The 27178-nt window shown below is 38.7% G+C and overlaps 1 protein-coding gene across 5 annotated transcripts in view; it reads right to left on the bottom strand.

The window, feature by feature from the left end:
* OTUD7A (OTU deubiquitinase 7A) overlaps window positions 1–27178 on the bottom strand; it is a 108149-nt gene that overhangs the window by 62949 nt on the left and 18022 nt on the right. For 3 of the 5 annotated variants that reach the window (XM_033070289.1, XM_033070287.2, XM_033070291.2), the window contains exons 2-4: window positions 9197–9272; window positions 4446–4563; window positions 3783–3888 (exon numbers count right to left, since the gene is read on the bottom strand). The gene's annotated coding sequence lies outside the window, so the exon portion shown is untranslated. Of the gene's footprint in view, window positions 1–3782; window positions 3889–4445; window positions 4564–9196; window positions 9273–11881; window positions 11904–20332; window positions 20386–27178 lie in introns of those variants that run through there. The other 2 variants (XM_033070288.1, XM_033070290.1) reach the window with 2 other exon arrangements.

Raw genomic sequence — 27178 nt, 5'->3', positions numbered from 1 at the left:
GACAAAGATCATACTTTCATTATGCAGCCACTCTCTATTTTTGTCTCCAGACATCATGCTGATATGCACATCATATTATTAACAGTAAACCAATGAAATACAAATTCTCATGCTAAGTAACTATAAAAGGGGTGTATAAATACTATCAAAGTATACTGCATCAAATAATTAAACTGTATCCTTCTACTACTCTATACTGGCAATTTTCATGGATTAAGATTCTTAGATTGAGATATATTTCTGTAGAATGACAGAATCTTGCTCTGAACTAAACCAGTTCATATTTTTAAATTAAATTATATTCTGATGGTTAGATTGTCCAGTGAGAACATTTTTTTAAAGGATACGTTTCATTCTTTTCACCCAGGTCTAGAACTACCTATCTTGGAAAAATAGGTTTACTATGAAAAAGAAATCCTCCTGAAATTCCATGAGAAACTACCTTTGACAGTACTGGCTAAGAGAAGAAATACATTGGCCCGAAAAGCCAGTGTAGTTTGCGCTTTAGATACATGGATTCATGGTAAGAAACAGATTTGAACAGTTTGTGCAAGAGAGAATTGATCTCATTTCTCACTGTGGAATAGGACTTAGAAGTATTTTACTCTAGTTCTAATATATAGCAAAAGTATTTTGCTTTCATGAGAACTGAGTAAATTAGTTTATTTCACACTGACAAAATAAGTGATGAAAGCTGTAAAGGCATGTAGCAGAGGTAAAGAGCACTAACTGGAATATTTATGTTTTCTACATCTCCATGGTTGCATTCAGAGTATGTACCTCATGCCATAACAATATTGTTGCTATTATGTAATATAATTGTCTGATAATAGACAGTTATTAAATAACCAATCCAACTAGAAATTAAATCTTGCAATGACAGAGCATTGCCTGTAATTACAACACAGTTCTACTTCCACCCATATTAGGCAGAGCTGCTCAAGTATCCTAATGCAGCAGTTAGCCTGTGTTAATTGTATCTTAATGAGAATTCCTAGGAAAAATTCAATATTGAAATTGAGACTATAATCAAATGGTACATCATCTTAAATCAGCCTAAAATGAACAGTGACTGCAAAATGATGAATTCAAGAGTAAGCTGCCTGTAGTGGCAGGTAATGTGTCCCAGTTACTTGCAAAACCAAATGCCACTACTCTATAATAAGCCAACTTCTATAAAAATACTATCACAGCAACAACCAAGATGGCACTTAAATAAAATGAAATAACATTTGTGTCTTATCACTCTGACTACAAGTTAAAGTAACTGCATCAAAAAATTAAAAGTGATAACCACCTCCTCACTACAGAAAAGTTCTGGGACATGGCCTACATCCCAAAGAAGGCAGTTTCCTAAAAACTCATAGGCAGGAGTTAGTTGTGCTGTGGGTGATGCTGTCACCAGCCCTGCTGGAAAAAGCAGCTGCCTGATGCAGATGTGTAAAACAAACTACAACCTGGAAATTCCTTTGCAAAGGAGGAGCCCAGGAAGCTCTTATAGGAAGGGTAAGAGACACTTGGTTTTATTTACAAGCCAGAATCCCGCCTTGCTCAAGTAGACACTGAGCTAAGTAGGACCTGAAGGGCTCCCACAGTTCAAGACAGTAACACAACAGCACCTGTGACTTGAAGATTTAGCCATCTAAACCAGGGCATCAGAAGACACACAGAGAAATAAGTTCTGTGAAGTTGGTAAAAGGAATATTCAAGAAGGATCTATTTTTACAAAAACAATTAATAGCTTAGAAGAGACTTATACCATTGAAAAAATTATGCCAAGTAGAATAATAGATAATTGAATTTCCTCCTCTTTCTTCAGGTCTGCAGGTTCCTTGGTCTACTCTAATTTTTCCCTCTTCCAGACCTTGAAAACCAAAACCGAACAGAAGTATAGAGTAGAACCAGACAGTTCAAATGCACAAACAAGATACACTGGATAAATTTGAAATCAAGGCTGGAGAAGGTAAACCACATAAGCCATGCAATGTTACAACTTCTGAGAAATAAGTTTAGAACATTTTTTCAGTTAAATTAGGCACATTAGGCAAGATTAGAGTCTGACTTGTCTTATGCAGGAACTGCTTATCTCTATTTGACTACTATCCCTAGCAGGAGAATGGAATTGGCTGGAGCTACTGCCCCAAATAAAATAATCACTTTTAAAGATTAAAGAAGCCATTAACATGGATTGACTTTGTCCCAGCAGAACAGAGCAATGCAATCTGCTCAGTGCTGGTGATCTGGCAAGGACAAATCAAAGTAGTCTGACACCCAAGTAGAAAGACAGGGACTTGGAGATGCTGAGTGCAGTGTCCAAACTCACAAGGACTTCTGAAGTGACAATAGTTACAGAGGAAATATTGAATATTCAACACATGGATACAGCTGCTTCTCCATTATCAAAATGGTACTTATACAATTCTCAGCAAGAATCCCAAAGGTTTTACTAATACCATACTTAATCCTCAAAAGCTTAAATAAAATCCAGTATGCACAGATGAGGGTGGAGCTTGGGAAAAAATTGTCTATCAGCTATAGAGAAAAGTGATAAGCTCAGCAATAGTTCAAGAGCCTTAACACAGTTTGAAACATCAAGTCCCACTTCTGAAAGGAAGAGACAAAGAATCTGTGTTCAGGCAGAAACAGACATGGAATCTATGTTCAAGCAGAGACTTCTGGCAGCCAGAGACAAAAATAAAACAAAAATGTCACCCCCAAAACAACACAGGAACTGGAGAAATTCATGCTTGAAAGTAGGAAACAAAGATTTGTGAATTCTAACTTTGCTCTTTTGCTTATCCATGCACAATCCAGTCTGTTTACACATATTTGGTATGAAGGTTTGCTTGAAAGGAAACATTTTCCAGAAGATATTGTATTTGGTTTTGTTTAAATTAATCCTAAATTAATTCAAAACTGTCTTTTCCCAGATGCACAAGTGCTTAGGCCTATGTGAGTGCAGTATGTGGGAACCCTCTGCCCAGAAGCTTAACCTGATGCATCCATACAAGGTGCTGAGATGATGTGAAAACTGAGATAACACAGAAGTGGGAGGCTGGGAAAACCAGGAGAAATTAAGGCAATAAAGAAGGCAAGACATGAGACAGAATTATCATCATGAGGAGAAGGGCAATGCTTCCATAGCAAACTAGGTGTCATTTCTCCCTATTGCTGTTGAGAAAGTTCTTTGCAGTGAGTCTCAAACCCAAGGTTAAGCTTCAAAATTAGAAACAAATCCATTAAAAGAAGATACCAGGGCAGATACAATGTCCATGCTGCAGTTGTGTGGACTGTCAGGAGTTCTGCTGGGACTCCTTTACAATCACAATGAACAATGACAGAAAACTTAATCTGTAGTAGTGGAGAATTAATCTCTATGAGGTATTTTAGAGGGTGTTTAGCAACTCAAAATTAATAATACAGTACACATGCACTAAATTTTAGGATAACGTTCAAGACAGATGCCGTGGTTCCAAATTAAAGCTACAGAGCACAGTTTCTCATACTTTTCATGTGCACATGGTAGAGAGCAATTATTTTCAGCTCCATTCAATTTGATGCTTTAATTTGCTGAAGGTCCCTCCAAGCACTTTTGTGGACTTCATGTGGCAGGGGAAGCAGAAGCAGTAGGGAAGAACCTCTCAATCCAGCACTGCTGCCAAGGAAGTGTTACGTGTAACAGACTTCCAGGGAAGAAAGAGTTCTGTGTGAACAGTTTGGTTTAAGCAATGTGGTGACACTCAGAAGCTCTGCAGCAAAAGCAGGGACAAAATCTGACTCACCATGATAGGCTCTGCTTGCAAAAGTCTCCCTTCTCTCCTGCATGCCCTAACTCATTTTGGTGAAGCAAACGAGACAGGCATCCACAGCAGCAAACCCACCTTCTCCCTGGAGAAAGGACAGAGAAGTCAGCAAGGAAAAGGCAGTTCAGAGCAGGTAAATATCAGTTACACAGCAGCTATTCAGCAGACATTGTTCTGTTCCCTGCCCTGACCAAGGGCGTCACTCTGGGGATTTCTGTTCAAGCCTCACAAGGGGTTGCACCATATTATTACAGAATGAACTGCTAAGAAATACAAAAGCAAAGAAAGAAGCTCCAAACAGCTTCAGTGGTGACACAACTGCAGCATCAGTTGTACACGGCAACGATATGGATGGTTTTAGGAACTTATGCAGCGTCCAAGCTTTAGGAAGCACAGATAAAGGTTCATTTAATGAGTGACAATGCATCATCCAACAGTTCTGTGTAGCACAGGCAATAGGCATGCTAGTAGCCTGTTAATAATTTTAGTTGGTTTTTTCGGTTGGCTACAATGAATTGTTGTCAACAAGAAAAGAAATTAGAATTTTTGTTTTCTTCACCACATCCTTATGCTCAGCATTCCAAAACAACTACCTGGCAGATGCTGATTTGAGGGGTGGAGGGGGTGTTTATAGGTACTTACAGGAATGAGGTAGGTAGGCCCCTTTTTCTGTTTCTAATATGTTTGCCTATTTAGGAAGGCAGGAGGTAACTGTCCAGCTGATTTACTTCTGATCTTGAGTCTCTGCAGTATCATGTGCCTGTGAGGATGGAGAGAAGAGCAGAATAAAGTTTTGCTATTTTATTCCAAAAGTGACACTCATTTACTCTTCTGCATCCATTTCTCATACCCACTGCACACTCTGACCCTGAAATACTTTATTGTAGCACTATCATGGAAAAAATAATTCTGTGCTATCTACATCAGATGGCAGCTTCTTAGGAATCCAGCTGCCTTCCCATTTGGCTTAGATAAACAGAAACACCTCAAAATCCAGTTCAGAGGGCTGGTTCTCTAACAGTTTAACAAGGTCTGTCAGTGGCAGAACTGAGTAAAATATTCCAGTAGATCCAATATATTTAATCCCTTTCTACTTACGAAAAATACACCTGCAGGTTGAAAACCACTCATTTTGTTAGAAAAAGTAATATGATTTAAAACCCCAAAACCAACAAACACTGCAGACTGATCTAAGAGAATCCTCAGTATTAATTAAATTAACCATGAAGCATAGACCCAAATGGTTTAATGAGTTTGATCTCAAGTGCTTTGCATCCTGACTGGATATGTGAGCACATTGCAGTTTATATAGATTTAATTTGCTTTACCTGCTAAGAGAGCAAAAACCTTAACCTTTTCCACTCTTGTAGCTGCATTTTTTCCAAGTATATGCTGTTCAATGAATTTATTTCAACATAACACACCTTTGTTGGACATTTTTAAAGCCCTTAGACACTACCTGCTCCACAGGCTGAATAGAGCTCACCTGGTGAACTCATGTCAGCCACCTAGTTTATTGAGTTCACTATTCTGTGGAACTGCACTGAGAAGGGAAAACAGCCATGGAAACCTAAATAGTCTCCATATTTGTACACAGAGTATTTCCAAGTGGTGGTGGTGGCCACAAAACCAATACATTGAAGATTTAGAAAATGAAGATGCAACTCCATGCTGTTGGGAACTTACATGCACATTTTAACAAATTTCTACAGAATTTCAAGTGCAAAATTTTAATGAAATTTTTGACTAAAGAGAACTTTAATTCTCAGTGTTACAGGAATTAATCCAAAAAGAAAAATTTAGACATTTTGAAGAGATTGTCCACATACTTTTTTCACTCTTGCCAAAGTCTTTATTTCAGATCTCTAGACTGAAACATTACCCAAACTTCACCTCAGTTTCACTGTAGTGTTTTGATTGTTAGATGCAGATTGTACAAGCGTACATAATTATTCCAAAATTTTCCTAAGTGAAAAATGGCGCTCAAGATCTGTGAGTTCATCTGATTCCTGTGCAACAGCAGCATTTCCTTCTCACACACCTTACAGCCACACCCACAAATCACTGAGAGCAAGTGGTGCATCAGTAACGCTGCAGTGCTGTGGTGGTGCCCTCTCACCCTGCCCAACTGCTGCACACTCACAACTCTCAGTTACACACAGCACACATGGAAGGACTACTAAGAGCATCACTGTCCATCAAAATGCTCCTTGATCTCTCTGAAGGCCCAATAAAAACAATTCCAGAATAAAAAAAATTCCAGAAGTTAAAAGATAGCAGGAAAACCTGAAGGAAAAAATTAGTACATAAAGGTTTGCAGAGAAAAGTGTCCTGTGGTTTCTCTGCCTCCTGTTAACACCATCCCTGGATGTTTGCATGCATCCACTGGGTAATAAAACAGAGGTTAGGAAAATGAGAAAAAGAATATTGGTGTCATCCTAATTGGGTTTAATTCACATGACAGCCCAAACAATGGGCATGGAGATACAAAACATGTCTTTCAATGAAGAGGCTAGATGAAAAGCCACAGCTACTTCCAAATGTGAACTACAGATTTAAATGAAATTGTAATTGCCAATGCAAGCAATGAATTTGACCTCAGTATGAATACTGAATTCTACATTCAGCTATAATGATTCATCCATAATAAAAGAGAAACAAATGTCACTGGAGTCAAACAAACAATCACAAGAAAATTTTTCTGGAAAGAACATGAAACATTTACAGTAAGTTCCTCTTAATACTTTCAAAATTCAACCTGAGTCTTGTTTATGGCAGAACCAAAATGTGGCAATCTCTGATGACTCATGAAGGTTTTGGTGAGAGAAGCAGTATCACCAAGTTATTGAGAAGCTTTCTGTACAGTCCCTTTTGCTCCCAGAGCACATGGCACTTTGAGGCAGCTATCTGGTTATGTGTCACCATCTCTAGTAACAGCATGAAGTCACAGAAAACACAGCAAATGTTTGACTGGTCAAAAGCTAGAGACACCTTTTTACAAGGGAAAAACTCTCTTTTTAATCAAGACCTTGCACACTACACATAGTCCTTGATCGCAAAAAGCAAAGGCACTTTTCCAGGCCATGCTAGAAAAATATTACATGTCAGCTCTTAAGTTTATCAATTATCTACATTCATCTTTTGAAATAGAATAGGTACAATCTGAATTGAACCAACAATGGGTACTACCCTCAATCTCCACCTATCTGCCTTATGGCAATTTCCCAGCAAAAGTTGTCTGCACATCAAAGATGATGCTAAAACCCAGAAGGCCTGAAGAGGTGGAATCCTCTTCCTTCTCTGCACCACTGGTTTGGGTGACAACTGCTCTGGTCATTGTCTGAGTGGTCTGTAAACATGACTGAGAAATAAATACAAGATCATAAAGCTTGTTTTTGCCTCCCCAATACTGTGAAAAGCTACACTTTATCAAACATACTCATCTTTTAAAAACACTGTTAAATAAGTAGCTCTTTTCCCCCTAGCCACAGAAAGCTCAGAATTCTCAATTAAATGAGAATATATGTCCTTCATTCATTCATTTATTCCTAGATGGCAGAAGATGACTGACTTTTGGCATGTATATTCCTAATTTCTGATGATTTCTAGTTAACTTGTCTGCCCTAAACTTCTGAGAAAAAGCTGTTTCTGAATCTTATACACATGCGACCCTCCCAACAGTCACTGAAAGCCATCAGCAAAGCAATTTACAGGCATAGAGACACTTCAGTGGTGGGTTGCAGTAGGAAAACTTATTGCTAGAGAGCTGCACAAACTTTAGCAATTCAGTGGAGTGCACTGCTGTTAACAGAGCTACCTCTTCTGAAAGAATACAAAAGCAAACAATTGAAGTTACTCTCTTACACTCCACATCAACCACAGTTTGCTGACTTCACAGGAAAACACAGCCATTGCTTCACCCTTCAAGACATTTTTACAACACTTCAACTTCATAGGGACAGCTTCACCTTTACAAATAATAAATGCAATTTCACTTTTTAAAGGATCATATTTTATTAACTGCAAAGCACACATCTGGATGCAAAATCTGACAAGATCCCAACCCAAAACTAGACCACACAGTACATATAGATTCCTAAAGACTTACAGCATGAAGTGCAATCTCCTATTGATTTTAGCTTCATCTCATGAGACCCATTTTCCTTTAAATCCTATTACACCTAGTAAAGCCATTTCCCAGTTGCCATTCTCCTGATAATACCAAAAAAAAAAAAAGACTGACTTAGAGGTTAATGAGAACTTCCTATAAAAACTGGGAACCTGCTACTGCTTTATATAATCACAGAACCATTGTTTCTCCTCAATCAGCTTCTTGGAACTGAGGACTGAGGGAGAAGAAGGGGAGACAATGTCTTGGCTCCCCACCATGGTACAGCTGAGCCATGGGAAGGGCAGGGGGCTGCCCTCAAAGACCCACCCAGGTGGTCCCTCTGTGCCCATCTAGGACTCTTCTGGCAGCTCCTCAGGGGCGAGACATGGGCAGGAGGAAGAATGGTGCATCAAAGACACCAAAACATGCACAAATCTGTGCCTTCCTCAGTGATTGCTTCTACACTGTGAAATGCCAGCAGAGCCTGACTGACCTCTGTGCAAGAGAAGGCAATTTAGGAAAAAGAAAAATGACTAAGGGAAATTCTCCCTATGATTTAATGGGGAGGGGGGAGTGGGGGTGTGAGAGAATATATTTTGAACCACAGGCAATAACTCTTCTATCACTCAAAATAGGTACCTATAGCCCAGATGTCAATGAAGGTTTTCCAAAAAAACAATTACTCAAAATCTCTTTTTAGAGAAAAACCAGAAAGAATTAAACCATCTTTCTTGTTTTCCAGAGATGCTCTAAGTGGAAAACATGATGATTCTATGATGAGCTGTCACTTGGCTACAACCCACTCAGATCTATTACTGCTTGCTCCAGCTACTTTAACATTCAGTCATGCCAGTTACCTTTTATACTCATGGCACCAAGGAATTATCAAATGCCCCTTACAACGCAGGGCAGTCCTTGCCCTCAGAATCCAAGCTGATTTGATCTCTTTGTGCTTTACTGGAATTTAGGACTGCATTGTGAAAGAGAGTAGGAACCCTTCTCACTATAATTTGAATTCCTGCACCACACACATTTTTCTCTGCCCTTCCTTTTGCTCTCTAGAAGACTGAGGTTACAAAGTACAGTGCACCATTTGCATATCAAAAGCAGTAGCACTTTACATAAAAACGAAAAGCAGGCACTTTTCTGGTTTCAGTGACTAAGAGCTCAATATTTCCTTCCTCTGAACCTGTAACTTCAAATTCAGGTGTAATTCAGTTCATCAAGACTGGTTCAGATAAATATTTTTAAAATTAAGAAGATTCCCCACTACCAATGTTACCTGGTACTTTTTTGCCAGAGACATTTTCTTTCAAGACCTGCTTCTTCTGGAGCAGTTAAAGACTTCACTGTCTTACCTGAAAGAACAAATGAGAAACACACAAACAAGTTCAAAGAGCATAAAGAAACAATTTCTTATTTATCTCAAGTTATATATAACTTGTTTGAATGCTGCATGGTGCTACCTCACTTACTGGAGGGTTTCAATATCTTATTGCAGCTGGCCTTCCTGGGCTCAGGTGTGTCAGATTTTGTTATTAACAGAAGCAGGATGACTCTCTGCTCCACCTTATACCCTCTAACAGAGGAACACATACACAAAATACTATTCCAGGTAGTCTTATGTGAGGCAGCAACCTTGCCCTGAGTTTCTAGATGGTGGTGCCTCTTCTGAAGCCAAATGTCCCACCCTGGTGTTAGCAGACAGGAGCTGCCAGCGCACAGCGAGCACACCATGAACTCTGACTTGAGACCTTCATCAAGCTCCAAGCCACCCAGCCTTGCCACTTCATTAATTTTCTCAGCAGGAGGCAGAATCGATTCAAGCACAAGCCATACTACCTGCTGAAGTTAACATGTCTCCAATTGTATCACCCCTAATCTTTAAACCTTGATCAGATCAACTGCTATCGACCCAAAACCACTACCCACCTCCAGAAAGCAGTGGGCAAATGAATACTGTAATACAAAGATGCTCACAGCTCTGTTTCTGAAAAAGACCCTTCCTGCACCTTAATAGGGATGTGCAGCCTAGAGCCTGGTGTGCCACAGACAGGTGAGACTAAAGGTACAAGCTCTGGTATCCTCATAAGGGACAATAATTGCCTGTCTCTGTGTTGCTCCCCTGCCCTTTTTACTGATAGTTACATACAACATGCCAGTGAATTCAAAAAGGCTCCAAAATAAGTAAGAAAAAGATGCAAGCATGTTCCCTCTCCCCCATCATGGGACTGTCAGATGTGACATCAATTTTAATGACTTTCTTGCCTAGAAATGTACCTGGCCACCCACGCACGTAGACAGAGCAATGGGGTGGGAACGGAGAATGAATGACTCAGAAATCCCAGCTGTTTACCACGGTGTCTCACTACTCCCAACACCAGCAGCAGTGGGTGGTGTTTGAGCTGTCCTCGACCCTGCCAAATCCCTCTTCCACTACTTCCCACCATTAGAAATGCTGATGTGTTTCCAAGTCCCACCATGAATGCATTACCAATTTCATGAGGAAGATCTATCTGCTTCAGTTGGTTTAGAAGAAAAATAAGCAATTCTCATGCTCAGGAGAATCATGCTATAGTATGAGTGCACTGGATTACACATTCCTTTGACCTGTTTATCATTCATTACTCACCTAAAACACTTGTTAATCCTCAGAGATATCTGATCTGTTTCCCTATATGTATTCAATTAGATCATGTAAAGAAACTACACTGGATCAGAAATAAGATCAGTATCTAAAATCAGTCTCAGAAAATGTCCTTCCATTTTCCACACAGCACAGTGGCAAGCTCATTAAACACAACACAAGTGTTTATGAGTACTTTTTTTTGTATAGGAATCTAAATCGCCTTTCCTTTAAAAAAAAATGTTTCCAACTTCTCACACGCATTTCTGTACTAATGCTCTGTGACTCACATGAAGCCAGTCCTGTCAGGACCATGTTTGAAGGGAGAAGGATCAGAGTAGTGGATGCATAAAGCCACCATCACCATCATTCCTTAACCCTTACAGGACTGCCACTCACTGAAATGCCATGTCCTTTTATTGCCCTTCCAGCAATTAAAGGGAGAACCTCTCGGAAGTGCAAGTTTGCCTTGGCTGCTGAAGTTACACATCTTACAGTGAATAGTTCTCTTAAATGGTTGCCAAAGCAGAGACTGAATTTGCTAATTATTTGGAGAAAACGACATCCATCTTTCTACAAGGACTCGCTTTTGTGGGTTCTAGATCTGAGCTGATTCTTCCAAGACCCTGAAAAGCTGACATGCTGCACATCAGGTGTTCAGGAACCCAGGTTCCCCAGTCTGACTGCACCTGTCTGGTTGGAGACAAGTGTGAGAAAAGCAGCTGTGTTTCAGTACATTAGTCCTGTTCTCTGGCAGTCTACACCAAACACTAATGAAAGAAAAGGATTTTCCTGCATAAACTGATAAGAGATAAAAGGCACACAGAACATAAATAAGTACAGACACCTGGCAACACCAATGTGATCTAAGGTAAGTTGGAAAACTGCTGGCAGGTTCACAAGAATTATATTCAAGCCAAGGCTGAGTGGATGCATGTGTTAGGAGTGAGCATTTCTCACAGCTCTATTTCTCAAGAAGCATGGAAAAGAAACTAAAATTCTCAATTCCAGCAACATATACAAACCTCTTTAAAAAAATCCTAATTCAGCTGTCAAAAATGTCTTTTATGTCCAGCATCATCTTCAGTGCAATCCTGCCTTTCTGCTTGCCTGATGTATTCAGAGGTTGTTGCTGGAGTCACTTCCTCTTGTCTGTCCTATTTAACTAATGTAATTCAAGAGAATAAAATAAACTATTTCTGCAATAGCAGGAAGGCACATAGTGAACTGTGGAATACCAAATCTACCAATTCACTTTATTCAGTGGATACAAATTTTACCCATAATACTTCTCTGTAACTGACTGACACTAAAACAGAACAAATAATTCAGTAATCACACCTGCACCCAGAACAGTCTGTCTTGTTCAGAACTGAGGTCATCCAGAGAGGGGAATTTGCAGTGCAGCTGCCGTTCTTTACATAAACACAGAGCTTCCATGGAAATTTGAATGCTTGCTTCTCACCCGTCTTCTTTTTTTTTTTTTTCTTTCTTTTTCTTTTTTTTAATATAATTTTCCTATATCCTTTGGAAAACTGTAAATTTTGTGGGCAGATGTGGGTTTTTTCCTAATATGAGAGTGAAATACATCAAAAAATTATTTTCTCTTGTAAACAACAGAACTGATTATTTTAGTATGATATTAACAGAAAGTCCTCAACTATTTTTATAGCATAAGAAACGAAATTTTAAACTGCCTAACTACTTTTTCAAAAGCAGGCAAACAGAGTTTTAAAGGAAAAATGCCCAACATTTTAGATGAATTGTTCCAAGCTGATGTTTTATGCTTACATGGTTCTAGTTTCATTGGCAAAATGACCTAGGATGCACTCACTTCTTCACAATGTGAATAAAAATTTACTCCAAAAATTACCCTCCTCCACATTTTTTATTATGCTAAATAGAATAGTTACTATTATTTCTCATGTGTTAAATCAATATTATTTTCACAACATCCTTAATGGTTCCCTTTTATTAAGGGCATTCCCCAGTACACATCTTCTCAGTCCCTGTGAAAACCACATTTTAAACATTTCTCAAACCACACTGGTAAAGTATGAAATTCAGAAGTGATGTACAGGATAACCAGTTTTACACTGATAGCTGCCATTTAACAGAGACAGTAAAGAGTTCTGCAACACAACTACATGTTTACTAAATGCCAAGGTAAGTTCATTACAATATCTATGTGTTTGTGTATCATTAACCTACATCAAAACACATTTAAGTTCTCATTTTGCAAATATCTCAGTAAGGGTGAAGAGCCTTATTTACCCACGTTCCTGAAACAAGTTGCAAAGGCAGCTGTTTTAATTTTGGCCAATCTAGGTGTTCTGATTGAGCCCAAGTCCCCCACTGCAGCAAGATGGGAACCCTGCTTCAATAAGCGTTCTTAGCAGGACCCATTCAAATTCTCATATATATTGGAAGAATAAGCAGGAAGTTCAACTACAAAAAAAAAAAAACTATATTTGCATATTTCAATGCATTAAAAGAATGCAGGACTTCCATTCTTCTCTATTCAAGTTCCTGTGTATGTGTAAAGGAAGATGAAGAAGCAAAATTTTCCATTTAAGCTACGGATTGTGTTAGGAACAGCATCAAAGGATGAAAATGTGTCTCTGCCAATCCAGCTGAATGTCATCTAGTCGGTTATAAAAGGTACTTACTGAAATGTGTGACACAATCACCATTCCTTCAATGACAAAGAATCCTCTCTGAAGCTAAAAAAATTACAACATGGTTGTTTTGCACTTTTACTAAGTGTTCTTGCATTACATCAGCATTTGCATCAAAGCTGGTAGTGCAAAGAGCAAAGCAAAGCCCATTTTATGAAATGATGTAATCAAGCCTAGCATCTCTCTGGTGTTTTTTTGTTCCTATGGTCACAATGACATCAGCCTACTCTGCCTGTTGAGTAGTGGAGAGCAATGACAGTTTTTCACCTCTGCTCGAACATTTCTCTATTCATTTTCTCCTGCTTGCACATCCTGACACATTAGGAGCCACTTGCATTTCAATGGGACACAAAACAACACTTGCCTCGAATCTCTCTCCTCTCTCTTTTCCTCAAGGTTTCCAGCCATCGAGGACAACATCAAAACTTGGCTTGATAGAGTGGAAAGAGGGTAAAGAGAAATGTCAGGCACATCTAAGCATATCTAAACACTGTAAAGGGGCCGTGAATTTACAGCGTGGATCCCCCACTGCTCCAGGAACAGCCACGTGTTAGGAGCAGCAGACACTGCCACTCACAGAGCTGGCCTGCACAGGTGCTGGAGCTCTCTGTCTGCCCCACGGCACGGGAGATGTTCAATTGGCACCCACAGACACCCATGCTGCAGTTCAGTAACAACCTGGTGCTCCCAGCACCCTCCTTTGCACTGCCCCATGCGCTTCAAAGGGCTCCTCAAACCCATGCAGGTAACTCTGCTCTTCTGAATCAGTTTCTACACCTGTAAAATGACACTAATTATATCATCTTAAAAAGAACGTAACATCAGCTGAAGAGAAGTCCATTTACTTGCCATTGACATTACATTGCCACTCCAGCCCTGGAATTCCCCATCTAATTAATTCTCCCATCTGAGACAAAATATCTAGGCCAGAATACATTAAAGGAAATACATTGACACATGGGAAGTACCGTAAAGCTTGGTGACAAATGTGATCTGTTACTAAAGCATACCAGCAAACACACAGTACATTTTGTAAATTTTCCTACAAAGAATTTCCTTGGATCTGCTCTGCTGTATAGCACACAAACATCTATTGGCACAGCAGTTGGTATCAAAACTCATCTAAAAAGATGAAAAAATATCCACCAGCAAACCAACCAACCTATCAACCAAACAATCCCCCAATCTCCACTTCTTTCATGTTTTAAACTACTAGGAGAAACTAATAAAGAGAAAACAATTAATTTTTTTACTTTTTCATTGAGTAAGGTCTTTTGCAAGATTTAAGGGAATCAACATTATGGAGCACCTAATGCAAACTGCAAGAGATTAACCTTGCCATAGACTGAAAAAACTAAATGTCATGTTAAAGAGTTGTGTACACAAGGTTATCACAGATTTTTATGTTGTCCCCTTCATCTGTTCTTCAGCTGAAGTCACAGAAGTTATTTCCACATTTTCCATTACAAAATGTTAACAATAAGAAAAATAAGATTTTCTATAGATGAACTGCCTACTTCAATCCCTAGAACTGATTTTTGCCAACTGTCCTAGCCATTAATAAAAAAGAGAACAATCCACCCACATCTGCTATAATTTTTGAGCAGTTTACCAAGCAAAGAAATGAGCAAATATTTTAATAAGTAGAAGTCAAATGCATTAGAATAAAGGCATTATAAATACAAAAAATACAAGTGAGTTTTTATGGACAGAAAGAAAATGTTGTGCATACATTAAAATGTAGACAGATATCGCATATTTATTGAAGCTATAGGCAATATATAGGTAGATTACATCTATACTGCATCTATGTTGTCTATATGCCTGTGTATTATGGATATATTGATGCAGATAGAAATAAACATACTTTTATCTCTAGATAATATAGATCTCTTCACTAACATCACTACCACGACTTTTTTTTCCATTTGGGAGAAGCTGTCAATTTAAAACAGAGAACCAGATACACATTTATCCCTAACCCTATGGTAAGCCATGCAGTTAGAGCCTAAAGGATTTATTTAATATTTTTCTTACTAGCAGCTGACAGACATCTGACAACACAGAAATGTAAAATTTCATTTAATTTCTCCACAGGCTGATTTCAAAAAGCCCCAGATATTTTAGTAGAAGAAAGACATTTTACATTTTCATGGTGGGGGATGGGAAATTTGTTTATAACAAAATGGCCCTTGCTTTGATAATTTCTATTGGAAAATAAGAGCTATTAATTTTAAAAAAATCCTAAGTAGTACACCATTCTTGGTTCAGTAGCTTCCTTGTCTCTTTTCTCTTTTTATTTTTATATTATTGTGTGTGTCAATGCACCATGTGTGGCAGAAATGAAATTTCCTAGATGACATTCCATATTATCACCCTAAACTTATCCTCTATCTAAATCTTCCCCCTCTAGCAGAAAGAAGGTAAATTACAACAGAAGACAAGTAGCCCTTTCTAGTGTCACATCCCATGAATGAACCAGTATACAACAAAACGCAATGAGAAAAAATTACAACAATCCCTAAGGTAAGGTAAGGTTCCATTTCACTTCCCAAGCCTTCCAGAAGGATTGATTTTGTCCCTTTATTTAACCTGTAATATCTTGAGAAACTCTTCAGAGTGTTTTTCCCAGACAGGCCACACACAGTGTGACAGAGGTGGAAATGACAAAAGGCAGAGTCTGTACCAGCCACAGCTTCCCCCACTCCCCCACCAGGTCAGGTGAACCTGTCACTTGTCCCCTTGGCACTGTGAGAAAGGCAACGCTGCCAGCTCTCTTGAACTCGATCCCACTCAGGTTTGTTCCTGTTGCACATCCAAAATGTGTGTAATTACTATCAGTGGAAGCAGCCATTTACAGCAGCACTTTTGAAGCACCTGAGACTATAAACATGATGTCTGTCAAATAACCAAAGACAACATTTCAAAATACACTCATTTGCTACAGTGTTAGACAAAATAAAGAGCTCTAAACTGCTGCACAAAGACTGAAGTAGAGCACAAAATCCTTGGTAGAACTATAGGTCAAAGTGATTCAAACACAATGACAAGATGTAAGTAACATGTAATTTAAGGAAACTCAACTTTTCAACATAACAGCTTGGCCAATAGCAGAAATCTTTCAGAAACTAAACAGAGTATGATGGTTACTATTACCTTTAAAGGTATTTAAGCTCTTTTTGCACTTGTTTGTTAGATTGTATTTTGTCTGAAATGCATATTGTGTGCAAGACAGCTGGAGAATGATGAGTTATGGGCTGTTTAGAAAGAACAGAAAGTGCAACATAAAACCACTATTGCCTCATACTATAGATATTACCATTGTCTATAGGGGGAAAAAAAAGTATTTTTATCCTGACTACAAGTGACTGAACACTGCCCAAGGACAAAACATTTCCAAGGTTGACCTGGCAAAGTTTCATCAACACTACCTTTCATTGAAAGAAAAAGAATCCTTTTTTTAGTTAACAGACTAAAACTTTATGTTGTCAGCTAACTGATGAAGAACCATATATACAGCAACTTAAATATAATTTGTAAAACTCAGCAAAATATGCCATTCTTCCAGAAAAAATCGAGATGTTCCAAAGTAATACTGGCAGAGCATCTTTACATGTGAACAAAACAGAAATGCATCCAGTGTGCACACAAGCCAACATTCAATAGAAAGATTGTCATCCTGCAGAAGTAAAAACCTGTTCAAGTCATGAACAGAACTGTGCCTGCCTAAGCCTCCAGCTGAGCAACAGTGTCACTGACTGGAGGGACACTGGGCAGCACAGGAGGAAACCCACCCCAATTTCAGCAGTCAGAAAACACAATGGGGGTTACAGCTGGAAGGGAATTGAGTAATAGGCTGGAGACAAAACACTGCAACTGACCATAAACAGAGTTTCCAGTACTACAGTTACGGCATTATTATAGTCAATTGAAAAAAGAGAGGGCATTGCTGTTGTAAAAAAACTTCCACGTAACAAAACTGCAGCAGTGCCTGGCAAAATGAGCCCTGATCTTCAACAAGGTACATCTGTGATGTCAGTTAATTGGAATATTTCCTGCTGAGACACAAACTGAAACAGAAAAACCCACCGTAACTGGAGAGTGGGATGCCTAAAACAGAAGATGAGAATACAAGATCTCTTTGTTGTCTTTCAATCTCTTTTCAAACACTCATCTACCAAAGATGTCAAACAGATAATATGCCAAGGCAGCAACACAGTGGAAAGGGATAGCACATCCTAACCTCCTGCTCTGTAACTCTGCCTTCCACGCGGGGCATCGTAAGGATTAAATTACAGTTTAAACTTTAAATGGAACAGAAAAGCTTTTAATACACCATGTAAAACAATAAACTAATTAACACTCAGGCAGATGTGAGGACACGCTGCAGATCATCATTGCAATAACATTTACAAAAGTCATAAATAGCTTCAGCAAAGAGCCAGCTGAGATACTGAATAGGATAGCCAGATTTTCCTGATGTCTGGTGCTGCTCAGGGCACACCAAGCATTTCAGAACGAAAAACCTAGAACAAGGATTCTAAATTGTCCTCATGATTTGCACGGGGCTTCTCAAGCATCTGTGGAGGTTTTTCCACATAAAAGAGGTTTCTAGATTAACACGCACATTTTTTCATCTCTAAATCATAGCTCTGCAATTACTCATGTAACAGGGTGAAGACTGGCTTGGTCCATCTGCTGCCTGCTGCAGTGTGGTCCCTTCCCCACCCCCATTATCTCTCCAGAAGCTGATGCACTGGAAATTGAATATGGGAAGAAAGCTTTAATTACATCTTACATTGCCATTTATGATTTTCCTGTCAGAAATCAAACTGAGTATTTAGGTCAGACAGGACGCCAAGTTCCCAGTCTCAGGCAGGCTGGATTTCTCTGCTCTGTGCAAATCTCTCCTCCTGCACATGGTACATCTGAGCTGAACACACGCTATCCACACATCTAGGGTTTCTCTGCATCTCTAGAGGAACTGTGACTCCAACTGCATGTCCCATGGCTTGATTAGAGTCACTACAAGAATTCCCAGGCAATCCTCCAAAGACTTTACAAAGCACCCAGACAAGAACCAGCCTCATGTGGGTTCCAGACACAGAAACCCACAGAAGCCCAGAGAACAAATCACTGGAGCAGGACAGAATGCCCTTCTTTGGCACAGGCTGAACTTCCAAAGAATTAGTCATTCTGACAAGGCTCCAGAAGGGAAAAATTATCATTCCAATGATATCAAAATCTTCATAACACAGATAGAAAAATTCACTGTACTCCAATGCTAATTTATTTGTTTTAATTTCCCTGTAATATAGAAGCTTTTGTGTGTGCTTACCAAGAGAAGAAAATAAAACCACTTTTTCTCTATAGCTTCATCCTCAAAAATAAATAATGCAAGACTGTCAATATTCCCCAGATCCTCTGGAAATTCTCACTCTAGCTAAATGTTATTTTATTGCTAAAGCAGATATTGACCCATATTCCAAGACAGAGTGAGTCCCTATTCAGATTATCCCCATCTCCCTTATAAAAACATTTCCCAACCACAGGAAAGCATTTCTTGCAGAAGGGAAAAAACCCTACCATCTTTCATAAGGGATTTTTTTGTCTGTAAGTTGTCAGCTTAAGGGTGTACATCTGTGTACCACAGACTTTTATGAATACTGTCAACACCACAATAAAAACAAAATTCTGCTTCTATAACTACATGTTCTATCTGGGAACATCAAAAAGAAATCATAATTTCAATTCTATGATTTGTTTATAGGGACAAAGCAAACTTTATAAATAATATTAGCCAAAGACACCAAACCACTGAGGGACTCCCTGTGTTGTGAACTGAACACAGGGGTGTTATCTAAGGAATAAATATTGAAGAGATGTCTGGGGAGAAACAACTTAACTGCAATCAGTTCTTCCCTAAACTATATTTAATGTCTCCAGAGGACCAGGAAAAAAACCCCGACTTTTAAATTATAACTTGAAACAAGATTTTTGCCGTATTTGGGTAAATTCTTTCACCAGAGCAGCTGTCTAAGCAGGGTTTTTGCACCCACCCCCACCACATGCACCCTCATGGTTTTAGCTACATTTCCTGTCCCAGTTTGCTTTCCTAACAAAGGTTTGCAAATTATTTCCAAACAAAATAGCAAAAATCTGTCTGGGAGCTCAGGTAAGACACTTGTCCCTAAATGAATGAAGACAGCAAAGAGTGGTAACATGGAAATTTGTACTTGGAGAGGGCCAGGATTTACTCCATTGGTAATCCTGTCCCCCATGGACTATTCCAAATGCACAGACAATTTGAGCCAAATGGAACAGCTTGCAGACTCAAAATCTACCTGAGCAATGCTTCTCTTGACCTTGCAGGCTCTTGTCAGACCCAGCTGAGGGCTGTAAGCACTCCCATCCAAAAATGCTGCAGTGCTGCCTGACTTGGAGAGGTCATGTAGAGCAGGTTACTGAAAATTGCAGATATATGTGCAATTCAGCTGAGTGTATGCACTGAAGCTTTCCTGTGCAAGAGTCCTGCTGGAGCGAGGTTTTCAGCAATGATCACTGCTGAACCTTTGAACTAGTGTAGAAAACCAGATACTCAGCATAATATAGATTCTCTCTCTATATATATATAAAGCAACAGATTCTTTAAATTTTTATAAAATTTTCTCAAAATTTCAGTCCAGATTGCTTAACATCAGTTTAAAACAATGTTTAGTTATTGCAACATAGTTTAGAACTAGTACAATATCATATGAAGAAAAGGTCAAAAGATTTTTTAGGAACTCTTTAAGAAGTCAAAGAGCACTTGATGCCGTTCTATGGATCAGAAAACCACCAATATCTGCTAGATACTGCTCACAGTTAACTGGAATTTTCCCCTATTATTCTATCCATGCAGTGTGCCAGTGGACAGATGGCAGCAAGGTACAAAATACATAATGGACACAGATCAGCTGCATGATAGGGAACTTGTGTATTTTTGCAGTGTATCCAGATTTATGTCAAGAATGGACTCTTAGAAAAACCGAGTATATTTACAAGCATGCATAAATAAAGGAAGCATGTATTAGCATGTTCCCGTATACTTTCATAAATTACTTTTTTTTCTTACACAGAAGGGGAAGGAATTTTTCTTCTTTCTTAGGTTTTCTTCAATTGCAGCCATAATTTTCCACATTGAAAAAAGAAGGTGAAACATGCAAGTGGAGAAATACTCATACAATGCTGTGAAAAAATGAAGAAAAGAAAAGGAGTCAACAACTACAGAGCTGCACACACCAGAAGGCTCCACATTGTCCTGCAAGAGGCTTACAGTGGTACAGGCTTTTTTGAAGGGCAGTAACTTGTGATTTACAACATGAACAAACTCATGCCTCTGAAAACAACATCCACAAATTTCCTTCCTCATCCAATTAGGCACACAGAATGATGTGTACACTGAAAAAGCTTTTGTCTTAATGTTTCCATTCAGTGCAATGACCACAAGAAAACTAAGTTTCCAGAAAACAGCAAAACTGCTCTTTCAGTTGTCAAGATCTGTAATACAAAAAATCATAAGCAGGGAACTGCAGTCACTCTGAAAACTTGGTCAAATTGCTTTTTTTACCTGAACTAACAATGAATTGTTATTTTGAAATTTCACCAAAGATAAACAAGAACAATTAAAGTTACCGTTGGACTCAATACCAAAAGTAAACTGAAATATTTATTGTGCAGATGTCCAACACCCTGGACACCTAAAAAGATGCAACAGAAAGATGCTTACTGGGGTTTTTTCCTCTCACTTCACTGCATTTTTTTCAAAACTGAGTAGATTCTGTCATTTACTAGAGATATAAAGATGTAACTTTTTAAGGAAAATTATTAGTAAAAGATTAATCAGAGTTTTGTAATGAACAAAGGGGGAAAAAATTAGTTTTAAAAATGTCTTGTTTAGAGTTTTGACCAATTAAGTTTGTTGCAAATCTAAAAAATTGACATTTTATCCTCATAAATTTGAGAATGAAATTGAAGTCAAAGTAGCAATTTAGAGGACAGCAGTGTCATTCAGGGTCTCTGACTGCCTAGCTCTTGCATAAGATGAGCCAAAGAAATGAATCCTGTCATTTTTGTATGAAACCCAGTACGTCAGACACAAGAGCTGTCCCCCAGCATTCAGTTTTGGGGCCAGTCCAGTTGCAAATGACACCAAGTTGGGTGGCAGGGTCACAGGAAGGATGCTGTGGTGCTGGAGCCTCTTCTTTCAAGCAACAATCAACAGGACAAGGGGAAATGGCTTCAAGTTGTGCCAGTGGAGGTGCAGGTCGGATATGAGGAAGAATTTCTACACTGAAAGAGTGGTTAAGCATTGGAAGGGACTCCCCAACAAGTGGTGGAGTCACCATCCCTGCATGAGTTCAGAAAATGAGTAGATGTGGCACTTCAGGAAACACTTGGTGAACGTGGTGGTGTTTGGACACAGGTTGGACTTGAGTAACTTTTCCAACATTAATACTTCTATGATTCTATTCATTTAAGCTACAACATGGATTTTAAGAAGACAACTAGCGCTGGTTAAAAGATTTCAGCTGATGGAAATCCCCCAGATTCCAGACAGTTAATTGAACTTGCCACTGAAAATTTCATCATCTGCTTCCATTCTGCTTTATCTAGCTCCATTTTCTAAGTCATGGAGCTCATTACACCATGTCTATGCTTTCAAAGATATTCCTACTATCATAAGTCTTTTTCTCTGTTCTGGCAATTTTAGGCAACAATTAAATCTCCTCTCACCCTTTTCTCCCCCATGAAGTAAACAGTTAATTTTTATTTTTGCAAGGCTTGTCTTGCAAGAAGAGAATGTAGAAATTTCAGCTCTCACCTCACATATGGGCAGATCAGTGTTCCTACAGTATTGGAAACCCAGTTTCAAAAAAATAAATGAGATGAGATTTAGGCTTTGGAAATACACTTTCACAAAGTGTCTTACAAAGCTCAATCAAATCCCATGTTGGTGCTGCAAGCAGCCAGCAGGATTCTCCGTGACAGTACAGGAGGTTTGAGCAGTCAGGACTGGGACCCTGGCAGTCACACCTGACAGTCACTGCCACTCCTTTCCATTCCCAAGTGTTCAGTGGCAGTTTGCACACTGGCACCTGAGGACACCACTAAATGAAGTTACATGTTCACCCAGCCTGTTTTATCCTGTGGACTGTCAGACAAATTTCCTTTTCATTCATAAAGGGTTTCTGACTAGAAAACATCCCAGTTATAAATACAGAGCTCTCTAAACTGCAGAACGTTGCCCGTCATGTATGCGTGGGTAGGCTGTGAGCCTTCACAGATCTCTGACCTCATAGAAACCTTTACTAAACAAACCTCAACAAGTTTGTGAAGGGCCTTCCTATTTAAACCAGTACCAGGTACAACTTTCAAAGAGTACCTGCAAAACAGAAAACACCCACATCTACTGATATGGTGAATGAAGTCAGTTAATCTTTAAAAACATTTTTCTATTTTGAAAAATTTTCCGGGGTCACTCTTTTCAGATATATCAGAAATGCTCAGGTTATAACCTTGAAATTGAGACCTAATAAGTGACTATGACAAGGCTGCATTGTAATAAGTAAACATAAGACACTGAGCTACAAATCTAGATAAATTTTCTTTTATCACTTCCTAACTTCTTAGTCTTTGGCTTTTCAAGCATAGTCTTCTACTAAAGTAGCTCTTGCAGTACAGATTTTTGTATTGTTTGCTTATTGTACAAATAAATAAACTGCAGACTTTCAGAACAGTTTTTGCTATGCTGTGTGGATAACAGGCAACACAGTTTTCAGTCAAACTGCTGGAAATAAAAGGTGAATTTTCATTATCAAGTATATATATATATATATGAACTATTGATAAAAGCAGGTAACCCAACACTGGGATACAATTAGTGGGTTTTAATTCCAAAAAGGATTATTATGTTCATTGGCATCCAGCAAGCAGTGAAATGGATCCTAGAATGGTTTTCTCTCTCTGAAGTCAAAATGGCAACAAAAACCCCTGCTGTGTTCTATGTGCTGGCAGAGCTGTACCTCAGCAGACACACATCTTCCCATCACACAAAATCAGCCTGCATATTTTGTCTACCATCTCCTGCAAAGAGGAAGAGGAACACTAATTTCTTTTGAAAAATCTATTTATTTCCTGGCCACTCCTCTGGAGAATTGTAGGACTCATTGGATGAGACACATCAATGTCAGAGGCAAAGCTCTCTGCAATACTGATTTTACAAAGAAAGGCTTTGGCACCCAGAGGATGTGAGTGAGACCCCAGGCCCTGCAAGTAACTTGGCCTTCAAATATTAACAAATGAAAGGAACAGAAGGAGGATTTTGCTCACTGAAGATGCTGATACTGTATATACACCTAATAGGGAGTCCCTATCACAGCCAGTCCAGCTATTCTTTAAAGCATCCATCTCTGTGGGGAAAACAAACAAACAAACAAACAAAATAACAAAACCCAAACAAATAAACAAAAAACAACACCCCAAAAGCCTCCAGCGCTCACAGATACCAACAAAATGAAGGGCACAGCAGTTTATGCCTCTAACCATAGACACTAGAAATTATGAGATTTTTTGCAAATAGACATCCTTCTAGTAAACTTAGGAACAAGAGTTTTCCAGTGTCAAAATAACAAAATATTTAGCGTTCTGTCCTGTATCTGGCAGATTCAATTGTCTCACTGACAGTGGACAAGACTGTCTGGAAAAGCTGTGAAATCAACTGTTCCTAAGCCTGGAGGGAAACTTATAATTTAGTGCAAAATTAATTTAATTATCATAGCTCATAGGAGGGACTATTTAAATTCTTTTCCTTTAAATGGAAACAGGACAATGTGACAAATATTCCACAAGTAGGAATATATTGATGGAATCAAAACCAGCTCTGTTAAAATTGGCACCAAATGAAGTTCCTCTCCCCAGCCTGTAGACACTGGACAGTGGGAAAGGCATTAACAAGGAGTCTTCTGGCTACTCACATAGTTGAGAAGCTCCTTGGCTGAAAACCTTGCAAATACACAGCATTCATTTCTTCACACCCTTACCAAAACCCTTTTTTCCCCCCCTCAACTTCAGGAAGCAAATACGGCAAAAACTGCTTGGATTTCTGATATTCCAAAACTTAAAACAGCATGCTACAGCTATGCTCTTTGCCATGGTCAAATTTTTCCTGCTTTCTCTTTTAGAGTGATATTAGCTGCCAAAATATGTTTCAAGCTTGAAGAGAAGAAAACACCTTCTAAAATTAACAGTAAAATAGACAGAGAAATAAAGTTGCTGCCTTGGTGAACCAGTAACACAGAAAGAATCGGAGAATATATTGCCACAGGTGAAAATACTACTTGAAGATAAGCTGGTAAACCAAGTTACCAATGTACAGTCACAAAAGTTTATTGGCCTTCATTCCATCAACCAAATTATTGAGGAAATCCTTCTGAGACACAGAAAACAAGGGAACAGGAGAGGGGAGATTATGTCAAATTCTGAAAGTTAACAGAGAGATATCATTATTATTTATATGAAATCCTCCATCCAATTCCTAGAGAGAAAAACTAATCAAAAAAACTTCCTGAAACACAACAGCTACTAAATAAAAGCTACTGCAGTAATGTGAGTATTTTATTAGGTGGTAAGTTGCTAAATTCCCATTCCTACTAAATGATCTCATTTTAGAGCCCCCAAAGCTCAGAATTGTTACTTTTGTATTAGTCCATCTTTCACTGATCACAGCACGGCTCAGGTTTTGGAGAGAGACAATCCTAAGTGCTGCAGTGGAAAGCTGTAGATATTTTTGCAGTACCAGCTCCAAAGCCAAGCCTGTGTCAGGAGCAGGAGCACTGTGGGAGCTGCATCTCTCTCTGGTCTCTGGGAGCAGCAGGTTCTGGAGTGCTGCATCCAGTTATTTGCTTCAGTACCTGAAGAAACAGCTTAGCTCATCAATCAAAAGCACATTCGCAGACACCCACAGCAAAACCACCCCCACACACTGTGGGCAAAATGTGTATGTGTACCAAGAAAAAGAAAATAATGATTTCTGACAGATGAGCAAGTTTTTTAGAAAAATAAGTCTGTTACCATTTACTTATTGAATTTGTACAGCATCTTTAACTACCCAGTTACACAGACTGCAGTAGTACACTAGACTGAAAATTCAGTAAATTCTGTCTCATACTCCCAGTCCAAGGTGTTGCATTACAAAATGATTCTTGTTTGAATAATATAATTAATTTTAAAATTAACCGGATGACATATCAAACCAGAATTTATTTTCAAAACCTACAGAAGGTTTTGAAACCTACAGAAAACAGGATAGTAAAGGACTCAGTCATACATTTATAGTTGTTAATTTGAAATATTTGTTTCCCACTGCTACAAACACATTTTACAACTATTTTTGTACAGCATCCTTTCAGAAAGCTACAGTATTAGGGCTTGCATTCTGTAGCTGCTTTAACTTACAGATTTTTCCCTTGGGTATCTCTTGAATTGAATTCTCACTTAGCCTTAACTATCACATTTCATTCTCCAATACATGGAATCTCCTATACCAAAGTTGATTGCCTTTCAGAAAGACATCTCATCAAACTCAACAGCTCTTTCTAAAGGAAAAACACCCCAACACAATTAGAAAACCTTTTGTTCTCAGTATTTGAAATTATTTTGCATTCTATATTCTGGTTTATTGAAAAAGATAAACTATTCAAACTGAGTCTTAATGTATCCACCCAAAACATGGAACATCTATGAAACATAGACCATTAATTTTGTCCTAAATAATTTTCTACATAATCTATTTATTCTGTAATGTAGAACACAACCCAAACTGGATATTGTATCTGCCATCTAATAGCTGTAGACCATAAACAGCATTTCTGAGTAGAAAGAAGTCCATATTCCTCAGATAAAACTGTATCCAATTATCCAAGTCAAGCTACTTTGGACTTTCTAATATGCAGAAAGGTGAAATACTGCTGCCAAAAAAACCCATTCATCAGAACTATGATAAAAAATGGTGTGAAAAGCAGCACGCTGGAACTTTTAACAATCCTACTGCTTCTCATAATTCGGAAGAAATGAAAATTATACCAGTGATTTAAGGGAAAAATCAAGCTTTTCCTGTCTTACTTCTCTGACTCTGGGAAATGTGTAGTGACTGTTGATCAGCACATGCCTGCAGGCCCCAAGTGATACTCTGGCTATGCTTCCTTACCCTTTCACTCTTCTGACACAAGTCTGTTGCTTTCTTCTGGGGCCTTGCCCAGGAGAGGGTTCATGAAAGTCACATACTTTCAATCTCTGTATCTTGTGCCTTAATGACTATGCAGAATTACTGTACAGCTGCTAATATGTATAATTTAAAAATAAAAAAAAGACTGTATTAGTAACAAATCTCAGAACTGGCACTGCTGAGGTTGTTTATGGCTTTGGAGAGGTGGGGGATGAGAGATTTTGCTGACATTTGCATTTGGATAGCATCAAAGCATGAAACAAAAATGGTTCATGAAATGTATATTAGTTTCTCCACAGCACTGGAAAATAACACTACTCCTTTCCCAAATTACACATAAAAATAAAGAACCTTTCATGATGGCTGCTTTCTGCACAGCTCACATAAATGGTTTCTAGCTGTCACTGTCTGGCCCAAAGCTTAATTCCACTGAGCTGCCAAGAATAAAAGAGAGTGATTAAAGGAACACAGGATCCCTTCCAATCCTGGTTTTGCAGTATACAATATAATAGATTAGCATCCCTAACATATTTTGGAACTCCAGTATGTGTCTGCCATACACCCCAACTCAGAAATCCGGTTGATAGACTTTAGTTCTGCATTTGTCCATATAGCTGGAGACTACTGGTTTCATGTAAAGCTGCACTGGTGTGATTTTAATGCCTCCCAGCACAGAACGTGCTGGATCTGACTCCC

This window comes from Catharus ustulatus, chromosome 12 (genome assembly GCF_009819885.2).
Source record: "Catharus ustulatus isolate bCatUst1 chromosome 12, bCatUst1.pri.v2, whole genome shotgun sequence".
Classification (NCBI taxonomy): Eukaryota; Metazoa; Chordata; class Aves; order Passeriformes; family Turdidae; genus Catharus; species Catharus ustulatus.
Note: the sequence above shows the minus strand (reverse complement) of the source record. Positions and strands in the feature narration are given on the sequence as shown.